General features: G+C 47.1%; 1 protein-coding gene and 1 long non-coding RNA gene across 4 annotated transcripts in view; one reads left to right on the forward strand and one right to left on the reverse strand.

Moving 5' to 3' along the window:
• NDRG4 (NDRG family member 4) overlaps window positions 1-13,871 on the reverse strand; it is a 79,886-nt gene that overhangs the window by 53,951 nt on the left and 12,064 nt on the right. The gene's annotated exons all lie outside the window — the stretch shown is intronic.
• On the forward strand, window positions 1,247-2,549 carry LOC307178842. The gene is made up of 3 exons (XR_013825289.1): window positions 1,247-1,293; window positions 1,704-1,762; window positions 2,287-2,549. It is a non-coding gene; the product is annotated as an uncharacterized lncRNA (long non-coding RNA).

Here is a 13,871-nt window from a genome sequence, read left to right on the forward strand (position 1 = left end):
CTGGCACCATGGAATTCTGGAAGATGAGAATGAAAACTCCAGGAAATTACTTCTTGTACGTTTTCCCTTTTCCTCAGAATTTAAGGCTTTTGGTACATGTTAGCACATAAAACCAGAGGGCAGGCATTTGTTTCTCCTCCTCGATTTTAAACTCAAAACTCCCAGGTCCTGAGTGATTAGCTGAAGTTTCTCAGAATCATCTGGAGACCCTGTGACCCACACAGCCCCTAAGCCTTGACTCCGGGACCCTGGTTAGGAGGGACCAGAGGCACCAACGAATCTGTGACTTTAATAATCTTCCTCAATGATTCCAAAGCAGGTGGCCCACTGTGAGAAATTAGAGACCAATCCACCGGCTGGGGATTTTTCCAGATGCCCCTGGAAGGAGTCCTTTCAGAGTCCTGTTTCCTTGTCCTCCATCCTAGGACCCTGAGAATGGAACGAGTGGGCTTCCCCAAACCTCACCACCTCCCACTTCCTCCAGTTTAGCATTGCTGGTATCTGTAGCTTGATTAATTAATTAATTAATTCTGTAGCTTAATTAATCACCGTAACTATTCTTGGACCCAGGACAACTGACGTTTGTTCTGTGGATGCCCCTCCCTGGAAGCACAGGGGAGTGAGCAAAGCTGGATCCCAGCAAAGTCTTCCCCAGACTTGGGAGCCCAACTTGAAGAGCCTGCCCTTGAACTCCTGCCTATTGAATTGAAAAGGACACACACTGGGTAGCTGCCACGTACAGACCTTGGGCCACAGAATGAGGTGCAGGGAGCAGGCCTGACAATGCCCTGTGGACTAGAGCAGAACTGCCCCAGCCAGCATGCAGACCCCTGAGCAAGAAAAGCAAACACTTGTGGTGGTAAGCCCCTGAATTTGTGGGTGGTTTGTTACACAGCATTATTGCAGCCATAGCTGACTAGTTCACCAGGATCAATCTATTTTTTTCAGAGGCTCTTGAGGCTAACTTTGCCTGCTTTAATCTTGCTGTATGATTCCTTGCCTATAGTGAATCAGCAAGTCTGGTTCTAAGGTTCCAAGTCACTTTGGTGACGCTGGTGGTGCTTTGTCCCCTCCTACTCCAGAACTGGCTATGAACCTCTTCCATCTCATTCATCCTAGGAGCAACCACAGGAATCACCTGCAAGCATTAACTGCTGACCACAGACTGCTAATCCATCTGAAATGTTCTATATATTTGTCACCATAATCCTATGAACTAGTAACTGAGATTATCCCCATTTTATAGATGGGAAGATCAAAGCTTGGGGAAATTCACTAGCAATCTTACCGCTGGTAAGTGGTGGACAAAGACTCTAGCCCAGATCTCCAAGCCTGTGCTCTTCACGCCTCTTCCCAAGAGCTTCCTCATGTTGGTGGAAATGCCTGTTTTCCTGACACAGCCCCCTCCCCAAGCCCTCTTCCACACACCCTTCTCCAGGGCCACCTTCCAGCTTCAGGTCCCGCAGCCACTTCCCACTTGCAGTGAATATACTTGATCCCTGATGCCTGGAGTTAATTATTTCAAAAAGACATTTGGAAACTCAGCTCTGTGGGGTCTAATGTGTTCCTTTTTGCTAATTTAATAGTTCTGTCTTTCAAAAATGAGTGTGCTTTTGAAACATGTTCGCTGGACTGTCATTTCATTACCCTCCAGAGATATCTTCCCATTGTTGTTTTTTTCTTTGAACCCATGCTCACACCAGCCCTGTGGATCTCAGAGCCGAGACCTGTGTTTTGTGACTGGGGTGTCTCCTTCCCACAGGTAAGGCCCTGACTGTCTGTGTGCCCAGGCTCAGCAATCAGGCAGAAAGAAAGTCTGAAATCATGAAAAATCTAAAGTACTGGATCATTTTTAAAAGAGTCAGCTTGGGTTCTTACTGGCGCATTCTGTTCACCAAATGCTAAAATGGTTATTTCTGGGTAGTGGATTTTAAGGGAGTTTCTAGTTTCTTCTTTACCCATCTCTTATCTGTTTTACTTTTCATTGTTTTTAATTTACAAAAGCATGTATAATTTTAATAATAAAATATAATTAAAAATAATATGCATGCTATAAGAGGAAACTGACCCTTCTGGCAAAGTGTCAAGGCAAGTCTGGCTTTTATGAATTTGTTAAATGAACTTTTATAAACTTGTCAAATGACCTTTTATGAATTTATTAAAGCCACTCCAAGAAGCAGACCTCTCTCTGAAAATGAGTAGAACTCTGTGCAAAGAGGGAAAACAAGACCCAGGCTAACAATTCTGTTTGTAAAATAATTTTTGTGTTTCCGCCTGCCAATGCAGGGGACACGGGTTCAACCCCTGGTCTGGGAGGATCCCACATGCCACTGAGCAACGGGGCCTGTGCGCCACAACTACTGAGCCTGTGCTCTGGAGCCCATGAGCCACAACTACTGAGCCCACGTGCCACAACTGCTGAAGCCCACACACCTAGAGCCCGTGCTCCACAACAAGAGAAGCCACCACAATGAGAGGCCTGTGCACTGCAACGAAGGGAAGCCCCCGTTTGCCGCAACTAAAGAAAGCCCACGTGCGGCAATGGAGACCCAACGCAGCCAAAAATAAGTAAATAAATAAATTAATTTTTAAAAAATGGGATGGAACCTGAGTTTTTAAAACGTTAACTTTATTGTTTGTTAAATCTTAGATACTGCTCTTCTTTACCCTTGGGCATGATTTGACTTAAATTTGCAAATCGACTGAAGGGTAGATCTGTTTCTATAGGTTTTCACTTAACAGACACGAATTGAGTTTTGCCCAGTGCCAGGCAGTGTTCTAGGTTCACAGGCTTCAGTAAGGGGCAGGGATGGATCCCCAGCCTTGAGCAGCCACTGCTCTGGGAGAAGGCAGTGGTGCCAGCACTCACACAGCTGGATAAGTGCTCTGGGAGGACACTAGGGAAGCCCAGAAGAGGCAATTCTTTTCTCTCCCTGAGAAAAATCAAGGAAGGCTTCTCAGAGGAGGTAACTGACACATAGACGTTTACCCGGAGGAGCAGGTGACATTCCAGGAGGAGAAGGAAGACATTCCAGGCAAAGAGAAGAGGAGGTACAAACTCTCCTGGGGGTAGTGTTTGTAGAAAGGCTAGAATTGTGTTCATGAAATAGCAAGTTGCTGGCTGTGACTACAATTTAGAGTATATAATGTGTGTGTTTGTTGTATGTTGAATAGCCTTGAATGATGGGCTAAGCAGTTTATCTGGTTGGCGATGGGGAGCTATCAAGAAGTCTTAAACAGGGAAGTGGCATGATCACATTTGCCTTTTAGAATGGCTGCTCAATGGATGTATCCAGGAAGGTCCACGTGGGCAACAGAAGCCACGTTAACCATAGAATGGAGAAAATTTAATGTAAATAATTACCTAGGTCAGAATGGCCATCATCAAACAGTCCACACACAATAAATGCTGGAGAGGGTGTGGAGAAAAGGGGACCCTCCTACACTGCGGGTAGGAATGTACATCGGTGCCACCACTATGGAGAACAGTATGGAGGTTCCTCAAAAAAACTAAAAATAGAGTTACCATATGATCCAGCAATCCCACTCCTGGGCATATATCTGGAAAAGATGAAAACTCTAATTCAAAAAGATTCATGTACACCAATGTTCAAAGCAGCACTATTCACAATCTCCAAGACATAGAAACAACCTAAATGTCCATTGACAGATGAATGGATAAAGAAGATGTGGGGTATATATATATATATATATATACACACACACACACACACACACACACAATGGAATACTACTCAGCCATTAAAAAGAATGAAATATTGCCATTTGCAGCAACATGGATGGGCCTAGAGAATATCATACAAAGTGAAGTAAGTCAGACAGAGAAAGACAAATATGATATCATTTAGATGTGGATCTAAAAAAATACAAATCAACTCACTTACAAAACAGAAACAGAGTCACAGACATAGAAAACATATTTATGGTTACCAAAGGGGAAAGGGAAGGGATAAATTAGGAGTAATAGATACACACCACTATATATAAAATAGATAAACAACAAGGACAACTGCATAGCACATGGAACTATAGTCAATATCTTGTAATAACCTATAATGGAAAAGAATCTAAAGCCATACACCTGAAAACTAATACAATACTGTAATTCAACTACGGTTTAATGAATAAAATTTTAAAAAAGAAAAAATAATTACCTAGATATATTTATCCATCTATCCATCCCTCTATCCATCCATCAATCCACCTTATTTTTTAATGTATTTCAAAGCAAATTACAGGCATCACTGCACTCCCCTAAATACTTCAGCACACTTGTCATTCATTAATGTTCAACTTTGTTGTTTTTAATCAAATTTATATACAATGAAAGGCAAAAATCCTAAGTACACATTTGCTGAATTTTGACAAATGAATACACCTGTGTAACCCAAACTACAATCAAAATATGAGACCTTACCATTACCCTAGAAAATTCCTTCATGGCCCTCCTCAGGCAATCCTTGCCTCCATCCTCCAAGAGACAACCACTGTTCTGATTTTTTTCCCACCATTTTCAGCATCATTGACATTTTGGTCCAAATAATTCTTTGTTCTTGGGGGCTGTCCTGTGCATGACTTAGCCTGTCCTAGAATTTCGTATAAATGGAATACACTCTTTTTCGTTTGGCTTTTCCTACTTAACATGTTTATGAGATTCATCCATATTACCATGTTTTTTTTTTTTTGAGGCTTACAATGATCTTTATTTTTTTAATTTTTATTGGAGTATAGTTGATTTACAATGTTGTGTTAGCTTCAGGTGTACAGCAAAGTGAATCAGTTATACATATATATATATCCACTCTTTTTTTTCATCCATGTTAGCTTGTGTATCGTTGTTTGTTCCTTTTATTGCCAAGTAGTTGTTCCTTTTTTATTGGCAAGTAGTATTCCATTATAAACCACAGTTTGTTTATCCATTCTCCTGTTGATGGACATTGGGGCCATTTCTAGTTTTTGGTTATTATAAAAAAAGCTGCTATGAACATTTTTTTGCAATTTTTTTTTTTTTGGTGAGCATTATGCTTTCATTTCTCCTAGCTAAAGAGCTAAGAGGACTTTCTGGGTCATTGGGTAGGTGTATAATTAGATCTATCAGATAACACTCTTCCCTCTTCCTAAGTGGGTTTGAACCATTGTACATCAATCTCCCCGGGGCAGGTACCAACCAGAATAGCCTCTACACCCCAGAGCCCGTTGAAATGATTCAAACTAGCCAATCCTAAGCCTGCTTACCTTGCATCACTGCCTCTTTCCCATAGAAACCACGGTAAAGGCTCTTCCCCACGCTTTCCTCCCGCTCCTTCTCCCTCCCTGGTGCTTCCCCGTGTGGCCCCGTGTGGCATGGCACAGTGTGACCCCTCCTCTTGGGATCTGGGAGCCACAAATTATCTTTTTAATGGCAATCATCTCTTGATCTGTTGGCCTTACCATATCTGAATGATAATAAAATCTACATTTTAAAACAATGAGCAAAAAAGTCTATCTTTCTTTTCACTAACCTCTAACTCAACTCAGCATTTCCCTTAATTATAGCTGTAGGCAACAAACCACAGTCATCTCAGCAGTATTAGTGTCTTTGCTGCACGAGAAATCACAGGTTTTTTTATAAATTTATTTATTTTTTAAATTTTTGGCTGCACACGGGCTTTCTCTAGTTGCGGTGAGCGGGGGCTACTCTTCATTGCTGTGCGCGGGCTTTTCATTGCGGTGGCTTCTCTTGTTGCGGAGCACGGACTCTAGGCACGCCGGCTTCAGTAGTTCTGGCTCGCGGGCTCAGTAGTTGTGGCTCATGGGCTTCAGTAGTTGTGGCTAGCGGGCTCTGGAGTGCAGGCTCTGTAATTGTGGCGCACGGGCTTAGTTGCTCCGCAGCACGTAGGATCTTCTCGGACCAAGGCTCGAACCCGTGTCCCCTGCATTGGCAGGCGGATTCTTAACCACTGCACCACCAGGAAGTCCCTCACAGATATTTTCATATCACGATAAGTGTTACAGATAACTTGAAACACTGTTTTTGTTCGTCACTACTTTGAAATTATGATAGTTAATAAGCCTGTAGCAGGATGGGGAGCTCAACAGGAGGGTCCTGAGCAACCCAGTCTAGGATCCAAGCACCAGCTGGCCTCCTGTGAATCAAGGAGAAAAACCCAGGACCTCAACCTAAAGAAAGTGAGCAGCCCCACAGGTAATCCAGAGGGGTGGCAGGATGGTTCACTAGACCAGCCAAGGGCACAGCCTTGAGACCACTGGCCACTGATTGGCAGTGTCCTGCGGTTTTGTACTGAGTGTCCCGGCAGCTCAGGACATACAGGCATACCTGGTTTTATTGTGTGTTGTTTTACTGCACTTTGCAGACATCGCATTTTATACAGATTGAAGGTTTGTGGCAACCCTGCATTGAGCAAGTATATAGGTTCCATTTTTCTAACAGCATTTGCTCGCCTCATGCTTCTGTCATGTTTCAGTAATTCTTGCAATATTGTAACATTAAATAATTTAAATTAAACATTACGATAAATAACACACCACTGTATAGTGTAAATATAACTTTTACATGCACTAGGAAACAAAAGAAGTCTTGTGACTCGCTTTATTGCGATATTCACTTCATTGCAGTGGTTTGGAACTGAATTCATAACATCCTCGAGCTATGCCGGTATTTCCTGGGATATAGAAGATATACGTGATGATTTTGAGTGAATAACCTAACATATAATTAAATAGCAGTAAATATCAAGTTAAGTCTTTCCTTTCAGTGCTGAGTACGCAAAGAGGAAGTCTCTGCTCGGTGCTGGCTGTCTTTAATGCCTCTCTAGCTCTGGCTAATCCTTTTGAACAAAGAGCCCAGCCTCAGGCTTAGAATCACTGCATCTGCATTGTACACGTATTTGCCATAGTGGTATACTTAAGTTAAAAAAGGGGGGTACTTTAAAGAAAAATGTTAAGTAGATAACAGTCAGGTGGCATGCAAATACGGCAGAAATCTGACGAATTTGAGGCACATTTTGCCAACTGATGTCCCAAGGCCTTTTGAGATCTTAGGAAATTCCCTATATAATAACCATCTCTATACTCTGCCCCTCTGTGAGGTCTGCTCATTAACTCATTCATATCTATGGAAGAACCAGTTTACTAAGCACCTCGGGGTGCCAGACCCTGCCCCTCCCCACATGCACGCAGAATTCCATCTCCTGCTCAGGTCGCCTTCTCTCCAGAAATGTGCCTTTCCCTGCCCCTCTTTTAATCTAAGAATCCCGTTCCTGGATGAGTTGAAAGTGCTCACTCAGGGGTTGGTGAATCTGCATGGAGCTATGGCTATTGCAGGCTGTCAGCGTGGGGAGTTGAAAACCTCTAACCTCAGGGTCCCTAGAGTGATAGGTGAGGCTCTTACCCCTTGGGGTACCCAAGGAGTAACCAGTCTGCCTGTGAGGCACTCTCAAAAAAGAAGGGGAGGGCTTCCCTGGTGGCACAGTGGTTGAGAGTCTGCCTGCTAACGCAGGGGACACGGGTTCGAGCCCTGGTCTGGGAGGATCTCACATGCCGCGGAGCAACTAGGCCCGTGAGCCACAACTACTGAGCCTGCGCGTCTGGAGCCTGTGCTCCGCAACAAGACAGGCCGCCATAGTGAGAGGCCCACGCACCGCGATGAAGAGTGGCCCCCGCTTGCCACAACTAGAGAAAGCCCTCGCACAGAAACGAAGACGCAACACAGCAAAAATAAATAAATAAATAAATAAACTCCTAAAAAAAAGAAGGGGAAAGGTCAGACTTTATCTGGTATCCACAAAGCCACTTAGATGAGAAGCCCTTCTGCCTACATCTGACATTCGCCAACGCTAACCACAAATCGGCACCTTATCAGTTACCCCTCACCAGCCGTGTTGTAACCAAGTACAACCTGGAGACACTGTTGTCTTGGTTCATTCTCCATTTTCATAAATCTGCAATTGCTTTGGGTACGTATGTGTATTGGAAGAGTTGTACATGGCAGAAACCTAATTTAATCTGGCTTATACAAGACAATTTAAAAGAAAAGAGGTAATTAATTTACTTATTGAACTGAGAGGTGTGGGGATGCAGCTATTTCAGGCATGGCTAACCCAAGACTCACATGCTGTCAGGCCTCGGTTTCCCCCCGTCTCTGGTTCTTGCTTCCCTTGTGTTTGCTTCAGTTTGGGGCTCTGTCTAGTGGCCAGATAGAGACAGGAAGTGGTCCCTACCTCCTCTCTGGTTTCAGGTCTGGCAGGAGCTCAGGGGCGTCTAGGGTTGTGACCAGGGCCCCCGGCTTGGTCACGTGCCTGCCTGCTCCTGGGAGCCAGTGATTGGCTCAGGGTGAGGGGATCCCTCACTCTTCCCCAGGAACTGGGCCTGACGTCAGCTTCTCTGGGACAACGTGAACCACAGGGATGGTTCCCCAGAGAACAATAGGGGTATGTTGGCAGAAAAAAAGATGTTCTTGGCTTCACAGAGATGCTAAATGGAGCCAGGGTTGGACCAGGGGTGGTTGATTCTAGAGCTTGACTTCTAAGCCTCTCTGGCCTGCGTCCTGCCTGTATCCCAGAGCCCCTCACAGAGCCTGGCAACAACAGGCACTTAATTCCTGTGCATTGAGTGAATTTCTTGTTGCTGCGCTTGCACACCTGCCTGTTGGGACACCTTGTTTCTCTGGACAGGCATCCATTGCCTGGCCTCTCACCCTCCAGAAATTGAATCCTATTCTCACGTGTGAGCCCCTCCCAGTGTCTTCTTTTGCAGCAGACCTCAGTCTGAAGTGAAACATCAGGAAAGAATCCAGCCTATTGTGTTATGAACACACACGTATACATTTGCATACCCAGTGAGTTCCTGACGCATCCCTTCAACCTGGGTTGGGGGAGGAGCTGGAGGCTTTAAAATGTCAGATCCTGGGGAGCTGGGAGCCATGCAGAGATTTCCCTTGGAGCAAGGTATGTGGGAACAGTGACCTGGCACGGACCCTTGCCAGCTCAGGGCTGCGCATGGGGAGTGTGGTACCAAGTGGCTGACAAGCTGGGGGCTCAGCTCCTTGGAAGCAATCAGGCAATGCGGTGTCAGTCATCAGCCCTGGAGAACCTGACGGTGGTGGGTGCAGCTCCCTGGCTGACTGGTGCCCAGCCCTGAACCTAACGACGGAAATGAACCAGAGGCTTCAGAAACACACTCTGTGCCTGGAGCTGCACCGTCTTAGCTCAGGATGACGTAACAAAATGCCATAAGACTGGGGGGCTCCCTATTAGCACGTGATAGATGAGTGGATGTTCAGTGGATGTGGCAGTGTGTGACTAAGAGGTCACTGGAATGGCAGGGGGGGTCCTGTGGGTTGGTGTAGGCCCTTCTCCAGCCACCCCGGAGAAGGCTCTGGGCCCCCTTGATCTGGAGGATGTCTTCCTCCCTTTCCTGTTTAGGTTGCTTGAGCCCCAAACTCTGGGCATGTCTTCATGGGAGGTGCTAGGTAGTCTGGTTCACACCACTTGCGAGTCTTGGCACCACTCGGTGCTGGTTGTTGTGATGGGTGCTGGGTGGGGTTGGGTGGGTGCTGGTCTGGAGGGAAAGCAGCCGTGAGGGTGAGCCGAGTCCAAGGTCAGTCTTGCCAGCTGGCTCACCTGCCTGAGGTCATGAGGCCAACGCCACATAAGCACCAGGACTTGAACCCGGCGCTGATTCTAGAGCCCTGACCCGCATCCACCCTTGCTTCAGAATAGACAGCACAGTAATTATGGAAACTGTCATTTATTTGTAATCTCACGCCAACAGCCCACTGAGAAGGACGCACTCAGATTTATCTCCTCTTGGCCACTGTGGCCCTCACGGCCCGTGAAGTCCTGGGGTATCCAAAGGGTGTCCTCCGTTCTTAGGCCAAATGGAGAAAGGCACAAAGCCAGGCTGGGCTGGCTTTCCTTCCCTGTGGGACCTGCAGCTCCACGCTCTCCCCGGGGGTGGGGGGCGGCGGGGGGGAGCAGCCCTGCAGACTCTCCCTGTGGGCATTGCTGATGCTTTTCCTGGGCTGCAAGGAGACTCGGTGTCTCCACACAGCACATCCCACTGGGAATGGGGTCTATTTATGGCTCTGAGAGCTCTGGCCAATTCCAGGCCCTGGAGCACTGGATTCCCAAGTCTGGGCTGGGCCATTCTGACTCAAGGAACACAGTACCAAGGAGATGGGAAGAGGTGAGGTGTCCAGGCCAGGGTTCTAAATCCCAGCTCTGCACAAACCAGTCATGGGAGATCTTCAACCAGTCACTTAATCTGCCTGGTCCTCGGTTTTCTCATCTGTAAAATGGGGATAATAATGCCACCACCATCATCTCAGGGTGGTTGTGAGGATTAAAGAGGGCAAAGCACATGGAACCCCACTGAGGCTCTAACACCCATGTGATCCAATCCTGGCGCAGGGTCTCAAAGAAACACAGCCCACTGAAGTTCCAAAAAGTGTTCCCATCTTCTTGAGCACAAAGCGGGTCCAGGTACAGACGGCACAGGCACTTCCAGTCTAGTGACCATTCTCTGTCATATCATACAGCTCCCATGGGATGTTCACTTTCCTTTCCAGAAAACTTCTCCTTCACTCACGGATGTCTGCCCCACCCTTGCCAGGCCTCTGCACTGCTGCCAGAAGCCAATTCCAGAAGGCACTGCTCACAGTGTATTGAATGGACGAATTGGCACAGCAGCCCTGTACCCCTTGCTGCAGATGTGCTGCCCCTGACCTCAGTTCCCTCGGGATGCTTCTTCTCCTTTCTATCTCCCAGAACCTGTTGGGCAATGGCAGTGCCCTCCGGGGATGGTATGGAGGGAAATGGAGTGGGTGATGCCAGGGCCCTCGCCTGCAGGCCTGGGACAGCAGGGCACACACAGTTTAATACCTGCAGTCCTGTCACTCGCGGGCAAGTTCATGGTTCTCTAAGGTGGCATTTCTAGAACCACCTAATGGAAAGTCTCGCTGCAGTTTTCTATCTAGGCTGCAGTGGGCTTGGAGAATGCTTCCAGTCAAGGATGTAAGACCCTGGGATGAAGCAATGCAGGCCCTCCACTGCCCCTGCGGAAACGATTAGCCCGAGTGGCCCCACTCAAACGGGACACGACGGTTCTTGGTATCTTCCAGGTGGTGGATTTGGACGCATCTGCAAATCTTTACTGAAGTGAGAAGTGTCATCAAGGATCAGAGAGAGCAGGTCACTGGCAATGTTTTGGAACCAGAAAATACCCAAGCACACAGGCTCCCCTGGCAGCGAGGCCCGGGAGTGGGGTAGCCTCACCCTCCACGGCCAAGAGCTGCGAGGAGAGTGAGGCTGAGGGGCTGGTGTGCCGGCGGGCTGCCTGGGATGCCGGTGCGTACAGGCCACCATGGCATTGGAAATGCAGCAAGCAGAGGGAAGGTTGTATTAATTAACCAGAGCTCTTCTCAGGGGAAGCCGTGTGTGGGGTAGAAGGAGTACTTTGGGAAGGAGTGAGGATGGAATAAGTAATACTGATACAAGTGATAACAACTGCTAACTGGATCCTGAGGCAGGTGACGAAGGGACTCCGGGGCTTGCTTTGCCAAGTCAGGGAGCAAGTTTGGGTCTGAGGAAGGCTCTCAAAACAGTACAGAGGACTTCCCTGGTGGTCCAGTGGTTAAGACTCCACACTTCCACTGGCTTCAATCCCTGGTTGGGGAAGTACTGCATGCCACTGCGGTGTGGCCAAAAAAAATTTTTTTAAGTTAAAAAAAGAGTCAGTGCAGAGACTGGGCCCTGTATCAGCCCTTCCTTCTACGATTCATAATCAGGGTCAGCCAGGAATACTAGGTTGCAGGGCTGCCTGTCCAGGTGCCCTCATATCTCAGTTAGGACATGGCTAACGGAACCAGCATCCCTAGGCCTTTTTTACCTGCTTCATTCTGTCTCCCGGTAGAAGGCTCCTATTATAGTTGAATTGTGTCCCTAGAAGAGATATTGAAGTCCTAACCCTTGGTACCTGTGGATGTGACTTTATTTTGCAACAGGGTCTTTGCAGAAGTAATCAAGTTAAGAAGAGGGCCCCCAGTAGAGTGGGCCCTGATGCAATAGGACTGGTGCTCTTACAAGAGGGGAAATTTGGGCACAGAGATGGACATACGCAAAGGGAGGATGATGCAGAGACACAGAAAGAACGCTGTGTGATGACAGAGGCAGAGACTGGAGTGATGCACCTGCAAGCCAGGGAATGCCAGGGGTCGCCGGGAGTCACCGGATGCTGGAAGGGGCAGGGAAGGATCTTCGCTGAAGCTTGCAGAGAGAACTTGGCCCTGCTGATACCTTGATTTCAGACCACCTGCCTCCAGAACTGAGAGGCAAGAACTTTCCATTGTTTTAAGCCACCCAGTTTGTGGTACTATGTTACAGCAGCCCTAGGAAACGAATCTAGTGCTTCCGATACAAGTATGTGTGAGCCCTGTGTGGAAGCATTTTTCCTGGTCTGGCCCAGCACACCCGCCGTTGGCTGGAGTGAAAAATGCCCAGAGACTTCCTTTTTTAAATTTATTTATTTTAGTTATTTATTTTTGGCTGCACTGCATCTTCGTTGCTGTGCCCAGGCTTCCTCTAGTTGCCGCGAGCAGGGGCTACTCTTTGTTGCGGTGTGCAGGCTTCTCATTGTGGGGGCTTCTCTTGTTGCAGAGCACAGGCTCTAGGCACATGGGCTTCAGCAGTTGTGGCTCGCGGGCTCTAGAGCGCAGGCTCAGTAGTTGCGATGCACGGGCTTAGTTGCTCCGTGGCATGTGGGATCTTCCCAGACCAGGGCTCGAACCCGTGTCCCCTGCACTGGCAGGCAGATTCTTAACCACTGCACCACCAGGGAAGCCCCCACAGAGACTTCCCATGAGGCTATTCCACAAAGCATAACTTAGAGAACTCTGAAGTCTACACAAACTAGCCTTGGCTTTCTCTCTGTAAAAGAGGAACCAGGAGGGAATTGGCTCTCTCCAAACTCTAACTTGCTTTGCATTTGTAAAACCACCCAGCTCCATCAGACAATAAAGTGCCAAAGAATTATCAATCCTTGAGAGTTCGCTCGGCCAAGTGCTGGGTGGGGCCCCAGGGGGCTGAAGGGAGGTGCCTGTCACACAGGTGTGAAGCCTGGGGGCTCCCAGGGTATCTCCTCTCTTCTGGCATTGGAGGAGGCCTGCAGCATCTGGGGCCAACATTTGGATGGCCTGGCCGCTCTGGCGCTAATGACAAAATAAATTCCCAACATAAATTCAGTCCCTGGATTCACAGAAAGATAGACAAGATGAAAAGGCAGAGGACTATGTACCAGATGAAGGAACAAGATAACACCCCAAAAAACAACTAAATGAAGTGGAGATAGGCAACCTTCCAGTAAAAGAATTCAGAATAATGATAGTGAAGATGATCCAGGACCTTGGAAAAAGAATGGGGGCAAAGATTGAGAATATGCAAGAAATGTTTAACAAAGACCTAGAAGAATTAAAGAACAAACAAAGAGAGATGAACAATACAGTAACTGAAATGAAAAATACACTAGAAGGAATCAATAGCAGAATAACGGAGGCAGAAGAACGGATAAGTGACCTGGAAGACAGAATGGTGGAATTCACTGCTGAGGAACAGAATAAAGAAAAAAGAATGAAAAGAAATGAAGACAGCCTAAGAGACCTCTGGGACAACATTAAACGCAACAACATTCGCATTATAGGGGCCCCAGAAGGAGAAGAGAGAGAGAAAGGACCCAAGAAAGTATTTGAAGAGATTATAGTTGAAAACTTCCCTAACATCAGAAAGGAAATAGCCACCCAAGTCCAGGAAGCGCAGAGAGTCCCATACAGGATAAACCCAAGGAGAAACACGCCGAGA

The sequence above is a fragment of the Stenella coeruleoalba genome (assembly GCF_951394435.1).
Source record: "Stenella coeruleoalba genome assembly, chromosome: 20".
NCBI lineage: Eukaryota > Metazoa > Chordata > Mammalia > Artiodactyla > Delphinidae > Stenella > Stenella coeruleoalba.